Below are 10,774 nucleotides of genomic sequence, written 5' to 3' on the forward strand. Positions count from 1 at the left end.
GCTATAAAGGAGGAGCTGGGGGGCCTACGCACACCATGGGTGAACGACCTAAAGTGAAAAGACGAATTTGCGCGATGGAGCTAGAGAATGCCGAGGGAGGGTGAGAGGGATGCGGGCGTGTGCATGCACAAGAGAAAGTTAGCGCTAGCTACAAAGATAAGAGGGTTGTGTGGGTGTAAACGACGAATAGAGATCATATATACTTCCTTATAAAAAGCGAATTCGGATATTTGAAGAATTTATCATAGTGTTTCAAACCGACGCATGTGTGAATATATATAACGGTGATACACATGGTGTGGTTATGAACATGTTATACTACATTTAATATATTTTATCTTTACTCTTATAAAAAACAGAGTTGTTGATGATGGTGTGCCTGCCATCCTGCATTATAGGCCGTCCGATTTATATCTAGCGGATAGCAAGGAAACTATGATGGTTGAAGTTGGCAACAATCATGATTGTTGATTCTTATTGAAATAGAGAAACGAATTCAAATTTAGTTCGAATTGCAGCGGTAGTATAGACATTTGGAATGCACTCAAATGTTGGTATGAGTAAGTTACATGCATTATACAGCAAGCGAAAAAATTTAATCGGACATAACATGGATTCATACTCCCTCCTTCCATCTATATAGGGCGTAATGAGATTTTTAAGACCGCCTTTGACTATTGACAAGATTAATAGTACATGACATGCACAATGTGAAAATTATATCATTAAAAGAACCTTTCACAGACGAATTTAACGGTGTGCTTTGTGTAAGTTGCATGTCATATATCATTGCTCTAATATTTGGTCAAAGTTAGCATCAAAAAACGCATTAGGACCTATATAGATGGAAGGAGGGAGTAGCTTTGAATAGCATTTGTATAGTAAAACAGAGCAAGACTCTCTCTTTGTGTGGTGTGAATAGTTTTATTTTTTTGTTTTCTTTTTGGTTGAGGGAAGTGCGAATTGATTTGGTACGTACAAGTATAATATTACTACACGTTAGGCTTGCCCCTAAAATTCAACCTGCGTCTTGTTATATCCCGAAAATTCAGATATTGTGCTCCCAAAACTGGCGCCTTCACAACCCGCGCCTTGCTATCCCGAAATTACAACGTGCGCGAAAAATCCCTCCAGCTGCCAAATCCCGACACGCGAAATCCCCCTTCTAACCTAGAGCCGAAAGGGCCGCTAGTTCAAATCGGCGCGGGGTACTTTTGTAACACACCCTACATTTTGGACAAGCGCGTCCCTAAGTCATGCTTCACCCCCTCCCATCGCCCCCATTTCGCCATTCAAAATCCTAGGCCGCTATAACCTCTCTGCTCCAGCCGCGAAACCCCACCCTCATCCGTCCGCCATGTCACCACTGCCCAGCCGGAGCCTCTTCCCCGACGACGTCGTCCACCTCAACAGCTCGACGTCCCTAGTCCACCTCCCCGGATGAGGATCTGTCATCCATCTCTCCGTCCCGCCGGTTCAGCCGCCCCGTCCTCCACCTCCAAGGAACTGCTCCGATGATCGCCGCGTCTACCGCGGCTGCTCCATCCCCACAGCACCGCCTTAACCTGCTCCACCAGAACCGCAACATCCTCACCGACTCCTCGGACGAAGCCGAGGCCTACTTGATACGTCTCCAACGTATCTATAATTTTTGATTGCTCCATGCTATATTACATACTGTTTTTGGCAATACTGGGCTTTATTATCCACTTTTATATTATTTTTGGGACTAACCTATTAACCGGAGGCCTAGCCCAGATTTGCTGTTTTATGCCTATTTCAGTGTTTCGAAGAAAAGGAATATCAGACGGAGTCGAAACGGAACGAAATCAACTGGAGAAGTTATTTTTGGAAGAAAACACACGTGATGAACTTGGACACCACGTCAGGGGAGACACGAGGTGCTCACGAGGGTGGGGGGCGCCCCCCCTAGGGTGCACCCCCTGTCTCATGGGACCCCCGTGGCTCTTGCGACGTCCTCCCTGCACCCATATATACCCACGTGACCTAAAACTTCCAGAACGCACAATAGATCGGGAGTTCTGCAGCCAGAAGCCTCCTTAGCCACCGAAAACCAATCTAGACCCGTTCCGGCACCCTGCTGGAGGGGGCAATCCTTCTCCGATGGCCATCTTCATCATCCCGGTGCTCTCCATGACGAGGAGGGAGTAGTTCTCCCTCGGGGCTGAGGGTATGTACTAGTAGCTATGTGTTTGATCTCTCTCTTGTGTTCTTGAGATGATATGATCTTGATGTATCGCGAGCTTTGCTATTATATTTGGATCCTATGATGTTTCTCCCCCCCCCCTCTTCTCTCTTGTAATGAATTGAGTTTCCCCTTTGGAGTTATCTTATCGAATTGAGTCTTTAAAGATTTGAGAACACTTGATGTATGTCTTGCCGTGGATATCTGTGGTGACAATGGGATACCACGTGCCACTTGATGTATGTTTTGGTGACCAACTTGCGGGTTCCGCCCATGAACCTATGCATAGGGGTTGGCACACGTTTTCGTCGTGATTCTCCGGTAGAAACTTTGGGGCACTCTTTGAGGTCCTTTGTGTTGGTTGAATAGATGAATCTGAGATTGTGTGATGCATATCGTATAATGATACCCACGGATACTTGAGGTGACATTGGAGTATCTAGGTGACATTAGGGTTTTGGTTGATTTATAGCTTAAGGTGTTATTCTAGTACAAACTCTAGGGCTGTTTGTGACACTTATAGGAATAGCCCAACAGATTGATGGGAAAGAATAACTTTGAGGTGGTTTCGTACCCTACCATAATCTCTTCGTTCATTCTCCGATATTAGTAACTTTGGAGTGAATCTTTGTTGCATGTTGAGGGATAGTTATTTGATCCAATTATGTTAGTATTGTTGAGGGAACTTACACTAGCGAAAGTATGAACCCTAGGCCTTGTTTCAACACATTGCAATACCGTTTATGCTCACTTTTATCACTTGCTACCTTGCTGTTTTATTATTTCAGATTACAAATACCTTTATCTACTATCCATATACCACTTGTGTCGCCATCTCTTCGCCGAACTAGTGCACCTATACAATTTACCGTTGTATTGGGTGTGTTGGGGACACAAGAGACTCTTTGTTATTTGGTTGCAGGGTTGCTTGAGATAGACCATCTTCATCCTATGCCTCCTACGGATTGATAAACCTTAGGTCATCCACTTGAGGGAAATTTGCTACTGTCCTACAAACCTCTGCACTTGGAGGCCCAACAACGTCTACAAGAAGAAGGTTGTGTAGTAGACATCAAGCTCTTTTCTGGCGCCGTTGCCGGGGAGGTGAGTGCTTGAAGGTATATCTTTAGATCTTGCAATCGAGTATTTTAGTTTCTTGTTTTATCATTAGTTTAGTTTATAAAAGAAAACTATAAAAAAATGGAATTGAGTTTGTCTCATACGCTTCACCTTTTTAATATCTTTCGTAAGTATGATGGAAGGGATAATTGTGCTCAAGTGCTAGAAGAAGAAATCTATAAAATGTTTTGCACTAAATATTTGAATGATGAGCATGATTGCAATGTTGTTAGTATGAATTCCTTGAATATCCATGATGCTAATGATATACAAAGGCACAAGCTTGGGGAAGCTATGCTTGATGAAGATGATATTTTTTGTCCCCCAAGTTTTGATGAGCAAATTTATTATGATGAAAGCATGCCTCCTATCTATGATGATTATTGTGATGACACGTATGCTTTAAAGAATAATGATAACCATGAAACTTGTCATCTTGATCTTAATTTTCAATCACATGATAGTTATTTTGTTGAGTTTGCTCCCACTATTATTCATGAGAAGAAATTTGCTTATGTGGAGAGTAACAAAATTTCTATGCTTGTAGATCATGAAAAGAATGCTTTAGGTGCTGGTTATATTGTTGAATTCATTCATGATGCTACTGAAAATTATTATGAGGGAGGAATATATGCTTGTAGGAATTGCAATAATATCAAGTTTCCTCTCTATGTGCTTAAAATTTTGAAGTTATGCTTGTTTTACCTTCCTATGCAAGTTGATCCTTGTTCCCACAAGTTGTTTGCTCACAAAATCCCTATGCATAGTAAGAGTGTTAGACTTAAATGTGCTAGTCATATTCTTCATGATGCTCTCTTTATGTTTCAATTCTTATCCTTTCTGTGAGCATCATTGAAATCCTCATGCCTAGCTAGGGGCATTAAACAATAGCACTTGTTGGGAGGCAACCCAATTTTATTTTTGTCCCTCGATTTTTGCTCCTGTTTAGTAATAAATAACTCATCTAGCCTCTGTTTAGATGTGGTTTTATATGTTTAATTAGTGTTTGTGCCAAGTAGAACCTTTGGGAAGACTTGGGGGAGTCTTGTTGATCATGTTGTCAAAAACAGAAACTTTAGCGCTCACGAGAATTGCTGCCATTTTTATTTTGAGAGTGATATTTAGTTAATTCTTTTTGCAGATGATTAATAGATGAATTAATCAGGTCCAGAAATTTATTTGATAATTTTATGAGTTCCATAAGTATACGTTTGATTCAGATTACTACAGACTGTTCTGTTTTTGACAGATTCTGTTTTCGATGTGTTGTTTGCTTATTTTGATGAATCTATGGCTAGTAAAATAGTATATAAACCATAGAGAAATTGGAATACAGTAGGTTTAACACCAATATAAATAGATAATGAGTTCATTACAGTATATTGAAGTGGTGATTTATTTTCTTATACTAACGAAGCTTACGAGTTTTCTGTTAAGTTTTGTGTTGTGAAGTTTTCAAGTTTTGGGTAAGGATTCGATGGACTATGGAATAAGGAGTGGCAAGAGCCTACGCTTGGGGATATACAAGGCACCCCAAGGTAATATTCAAGGACACCAAGAGCCTAAGCTTGGGGATGCCCCGGAAGGCATCCCCTCTTTCGTCTTCGTTCATCGGTAACTTTACTTGGAGCTATATTTTTATTCGCCACATGATATGTGTTTTGCTTGGAGCGTCAATTTATTTTGTTAGGATTTGCTTGATGTTTGAATAAAATACCAAGATCTAAAATTATTAAATGTTTGAGAGTCTTCACATAGTTGCATAATTATTCGACTACTCATTGATCTTCACTTATATCTTTCGGAGTAGTTTGTTGTTGCTCTAGTGCTTCACTTATATCCTTTTAGAGCATGCTGGTAGTTTTATTTTGAAGAAATAGATGAACTCTCATGCTTCACTTAGATTATTTTGAGAGTCTTAAATAGCATGGTAATTTGCTTAAAATCCTAATATGCTAGGTATACAAGATTAATAATAAAATTCTCTTATGAGTGTGTTGAATACTATGAGAAGTTTGATACTTGATGATTGTTTTGAGATATGAGGATGGTAATATTAGAGTCATGATAGTCGAGTAGTTGTGAATTTGAGAGATACTTGTGTTGAAGTTTGTGATTCCCGTAGCATGCACGTATGGTGAACCGTTATGTGATGAAGTCGGAGCATGATTTATTTATTGATTGTCTTCCTTATGAGTGGCGGTCGGGGATGATCGATGGTCTTTTCCTACCAATCTACCCCCCTAGGAGCACGCGCGTAATACTTTGCTTTGATAACTTGTAGATTTTTGCAATAAGTATGTGAGTTCTTTATGACTAATGTTGAGTCCATGGATTATACACACTCTCACCCTTCCACCATTGCTAGCCTCTCTAGTACTGCGCAACTTTCGCCTGTACCTTAAACCCACCATATACCTTCCTCAAAACAGCCACCATACCTACCTATTATGGCTTTTCCATAGCCATTCCGAGATATATTGCCATGAAACTTTCCACCATTCTGTTTATTATGACACGCTTCATCATTGTCATATTGCTTTGCGTGATCATGTAGTTGACATCGTATTTGTGGCTCATAATTCTTTCATACATGTCACTCATGCATCATTGCACATCCCGGTACACCGCCGGAGGCATTCATATAGAGTCATATCTTGTTCTAAGTATCGAGTTGTAATTCTTGAGTTGTAAGTAAATAAAAGTGTGATGATCATCATTATTAGAGCATTGTCCCAGTGAGGAAAGGATGATGGAGACTATGATTCCCCCACAAGTCGGGCTGAGTCTCCGGACGAAAAATAAATAAAAGAGGCCAAAGAAGCCCAAAAAAAAGGAAAGAAAAGAGGCCAAAGAAGCCCAAAAAAAGAGAAAGAAAAGAGGCCATAATAAAGGCCCAAATAAAAATAAATAAATAAATGAGAGAAAAAGAGAGAAGGGACAATGTTACTATCCTTTTACCACACTTGTGCTTCAAAGTAGCACCATGATCTTCATGATAGAGAGTCTCCTATGTTGTCACTTTCATATACTAGTGGGAATCTTTCATTATAGAACTTGGCTTGTGTATTCCAATGATGGGCTTACTCAAAATGCCCTAGGTCTTCATGAGCAAGCAAGTTGGATGCACACCCACTAGTTTCTTTTGTTGAGCTTTCATATACTTATAGCTCTAGTGCATCTGTTGCATGGCAATCCCTACTCACTCACATTGATATCTATTGATGGGCATCTCCATAGCCCGTTGATACGCCTAGTCGATGTGATACTATCTTCTCCCTTTTTGTCTTCTCCACAACCACCATTCTATTCCACCTATAGTTCTATGTCCATGGCTCACGCTCATATATTGCGTGAAGATTGAAAAAGTTTGAGAACATCAAAAGTATGAAACAATTGCTTAGCTTGTCATCAGGATTGTGCATGATTTAAATACTTTGTGTGGTGAAGATAGAGCATAGCCAGACTATATGATTTTGTAGGGACATCTTTCTTTGGCCGTATTATTTTGAGAAGACATAATTGCTTTATTAGTATGCTTGAAGTATTATTTTTTTATGTCAATATAAACTTTTGTCTTGAATCTTTCTAATCTGAATATTCATACCACAATTAAGAAGAATTACATTGAAATTATGCCAACTAGCACTCCGCATCAAAAATTCTTTTTTATCATTTACCTACTCGAGGACGAGCAGGAATTAAGCTTGGGGATGCTTGATACGTCTCCAACGTATCTATAATTTTTGATTGCTCCATGCTATATTATCTGCTATTTTTGGGCAATATTGGCTTTATTATCCACTTTTATATTATTTTTGGGACTAACCTATTAACCGGAGGCCCAGCCCAGATTTGCTGTTTTATGCCTATTTCAGTGTTTCGAAGAAAAGGAATATCAGACGGAGTCGAAACGGGATGAAATCAAGTGGAGAAGTTATTTTTGGAACGAAACACACATGATGAACTTGGACCCCACATTAGGGGAGACATGAGGTGCTCACGAGGGTGGGGGCACCCCCCCCCAGGGTGCGCCCCCCTGTCCCGTGGGACCCCCGTGGCTCCTCCAACGTCCTCCCTACACCCATATATACCCACGTGACCTAAAACTTCCAGAACGCACAATAGATCGGGAGTTCCGCCGCCAGAAGCCTCCGTAGCCACCGAAAACCAATCTAGACCCGTTCCGGCACCCTGCCGGAGGGGGCAATCCTTCTCCGGTGGCCATCTTCATCATCCCGGTGCTCTTCATGACAAGGAGGGAGTAGTTCTCCCTCAGGGCTGAGGGTATGTACCAATAGCTATGTGTTTGATCTCTCTCTCGTGTTCTTGAGATGATACGATCTTGATGTATCGCGAGCTTTGCTATTATATTTGGATCCTATGATGTTTCTCCTCCCCCTCTTCTCTCTTGTAATGAATTGAGTTTCCCCTTTGGAGTTATCTTATCGGATCGCGTCTTTAAAGATTTGAGAACACTTGATGTATGTCTTGCCGTGGATATCTGTGGTGACAATGGGATACCACGTGCCACTTGATGTATATTTTGGTGACCAACTTGCGGGTTCTGCCCATGAACCTATGCATAGGGGTTGGCACACGTTTTCGTCGTGATTCTCCAGTAGAAACTTTGGGGCACTCTTTGAGGTCCTTTGTGTTGGTTGAATAGATGAATCTGAGACTGTGTGATGCATATCGTATAATGATACCCACGGATACTTGAGGTGACATTGGAGTATCTGGGTGACATTTGGGTTTTGGTTGATTTGTATCTTAAGGTGTTATTCTAGTACGAACTCTAGGGCTGTTTGTGACACTTATAGGAATAGCCCAATGGATTGATTGGAAAGAATAACTTTGAGGTGGTTTCGTACCCTACCATAATCTCTTCGTTCGTTCTCCGCTATTAGTGACTTTGGAGTGACTCTTTGTTGCATGTTGAGGGATAGTTATGTGATCCAATTATGTTAGTATTGTTGAGGGAACTTACACTAGCGAAAGTATGAACCCTAGGCCTTGTTTCAACACATTGCAATACCGTTTACGCTCACTTTTATCACTTGCTACCTTGCTGTTTTTATTAGTTCAGATTACAAATACCTTTATCTACTATCCATATACCACTTGTATCGCCATCTCTTCGCCGAACTAGTGCACCTATACAATTTACCGTTGTATTGGGTGTGTTGGGGACACAAGAGACTCTTTGTTATTTGGTTGCAGGGTTGCTTGAGAGAGACCATCTTCATCCTATGCCTCCTACGGATTGATAAACCTTAGGTCATCCACTTGAGGGAAATTTGCTACTGTCCTACAAACCTCTGCACTTGGAGGCTCAACCAAGTCTACAAGAAGAAGGTTGTGTAGTAGACATCACTACTCAGCGCCACCAAAGAGGTTGTACACTCATCGCATCGCACCTTCTCCTTAACTCGACCTCCCGACGCCGATGGTGCTCCATCCCGCACCCCCATGGAGCGGCTACCTTGAAGCCGGTGCCGCGGGCGACATCTTCACGGCAGCTCTCCCCCAGTGCGAGGCCCCTTCGGCGGCGGCGGCGGCGGCCATACCAGCCGGATCTGCTGCTGCTGCTCCGGCTCTCGCTCGATCGCTCGCTTTTGGGTCAGTCGATTTTCAGGGGTTGGGGGGCTCACCGGAGTTAAGGAAGAACCACCCGCAGCAGGGACAGGGGCTCGCCGGAGAGGTACCCCACTATCTATCTTAGGGTTTAGGGTGGGGGCGGGGGCCTAGAGGGCTGGCCGGGGCGGCGGTGGCGAGTTGTTTCGGGGCGGCGAGGCGGCGCTGGGGCCGGCGGTTCGGCTGGTGGTGGCTGGCGGCTCAGGGGGATGCAGGTTGAAGATGAACTACAGGCCCTCCCTAAACTACATGTCAAGTGCCTCTCTGCTACTGTTGCGTTCAGTATCGACAGTAGCATTCTGATTCCACAGTAAATTTCAGTTTCGCCAGTTAAGTTCAGAGTCAACAGTTTTTACCTCATCTATTGTAGTCAGGTGGTTTTTGGTGATGTTAATTTTACATCCATTTTACATCATCTATTGGAGATGCTATTAGAATCCCACTTGAGATTGATGATGTCTGTCTTGTGCTGCTTTAGCCTTGACGTCTTACGGCTCACCGGAGCTGCTCCAATGACAGAATGATCCATCACAACAGAGCAGTGCCCTAGACGCCGTCTATAGATTCCTCAGATCTTCTTCCACACCTCCGACAGCCACCTCTGCCTCAACTGCTTCAGCGACCAACCCAATGATGCTGAGGTCGACACGGCTACGGCAAATAAGTTGTACACTTGTTGCATCACTTATTACTATACATTCACATCGATCCATTAGGGCTATTTTGGTTCAACAGAAAAACGTCAATCCACTGGTTGTTACCATCACTCTAAATTTCTGCATGCTCTCCTTACATAATCTCACCATATTTTTTTCGTATGCATGTCAGATATTGTACATAGTCATGCTGAACATGTAGAGAAAAAGAGAAGAGTTTTGCGCCGCAATACAATGTCATGCAGACATCGCTCCATGGTGGGTTCAATGCCAAACCCTCCCCACCCCTCTCCAGATTGTAATCCAGAGGAAGATATCTGTTCTGAGGCGGATTTAGATGCCGCTGACCACTCCTATTTACCCCCCAAGGTGTTTTCTCTACCTTGGCATGATGATGTTAGTCATATCATGCATATGTTGCCTTGCTGTGCCTACTTTTGACATCATATTTAGTTTCTATATCATATATGGGAATTATGCAGTCTCATGTCTTTTAGCTAGCCATAATATATGTGAAATGTGCAATGCCATCATGTTTAACCAGGCATCATATATTTGAATGATATCTTGCCCATCCTTTTATTCATTACATTTCCATTTGTCGACAATGTTTGTACATTAAACTACTCTTCCTTTGAATCATCCATTTGGGTGGGAGATGGAAAAATCTGGAGTGAAAACAAGGCCTTCAGAGCAGACAGTGCTACCTATCGAAGCAGGTCTCTTGTTGGGTCCCGATAGCTCCTCAAAGATGGATTCAGAGATAGATGACCAGTCCTATTCCCCCACTGAGGTGTGTGCTCTAACTTGGCACGGTTATACTGCTCATATCATGCATACGGTGTCTTGCATTGCATAGTTTAGACATCATATACACAATATTCAACACCATGTTCTTAGTTCAGACATCATATCGAATGCCCTATGTTTAGCATATAAATCACATATGTGAATTAAATGATGCGATCTTGATTACTTAGATAACATGTAGGTGAATTATGTCATCCGATCTTGTTTAGTTATTCATCATATCTTTGAATTATGTTATGCTATGCTATCTAGTTTAGATAGACATCATATATGTGAAATTATGTCATGTTATCTGTTTTAGTTAAACAATATACATGTCAACTATTTCATGCCCTCTTTTTTCCAC

This window comes from Triticum dicoccoides, chromosome 3A, assembly GCF_002162155.2.
Source record: "Triticum dicoccoides isolate Atlit2015 ecotype Zavitan chromosome 3A, WEW_v2.0, whole genome shotgun sequence".
NCBI lineage: Eukaryota > Viridiplantae > Streptophyta > Magnoliopsida > Poales > Poaceae > Triticum > Triticum dicoccoides.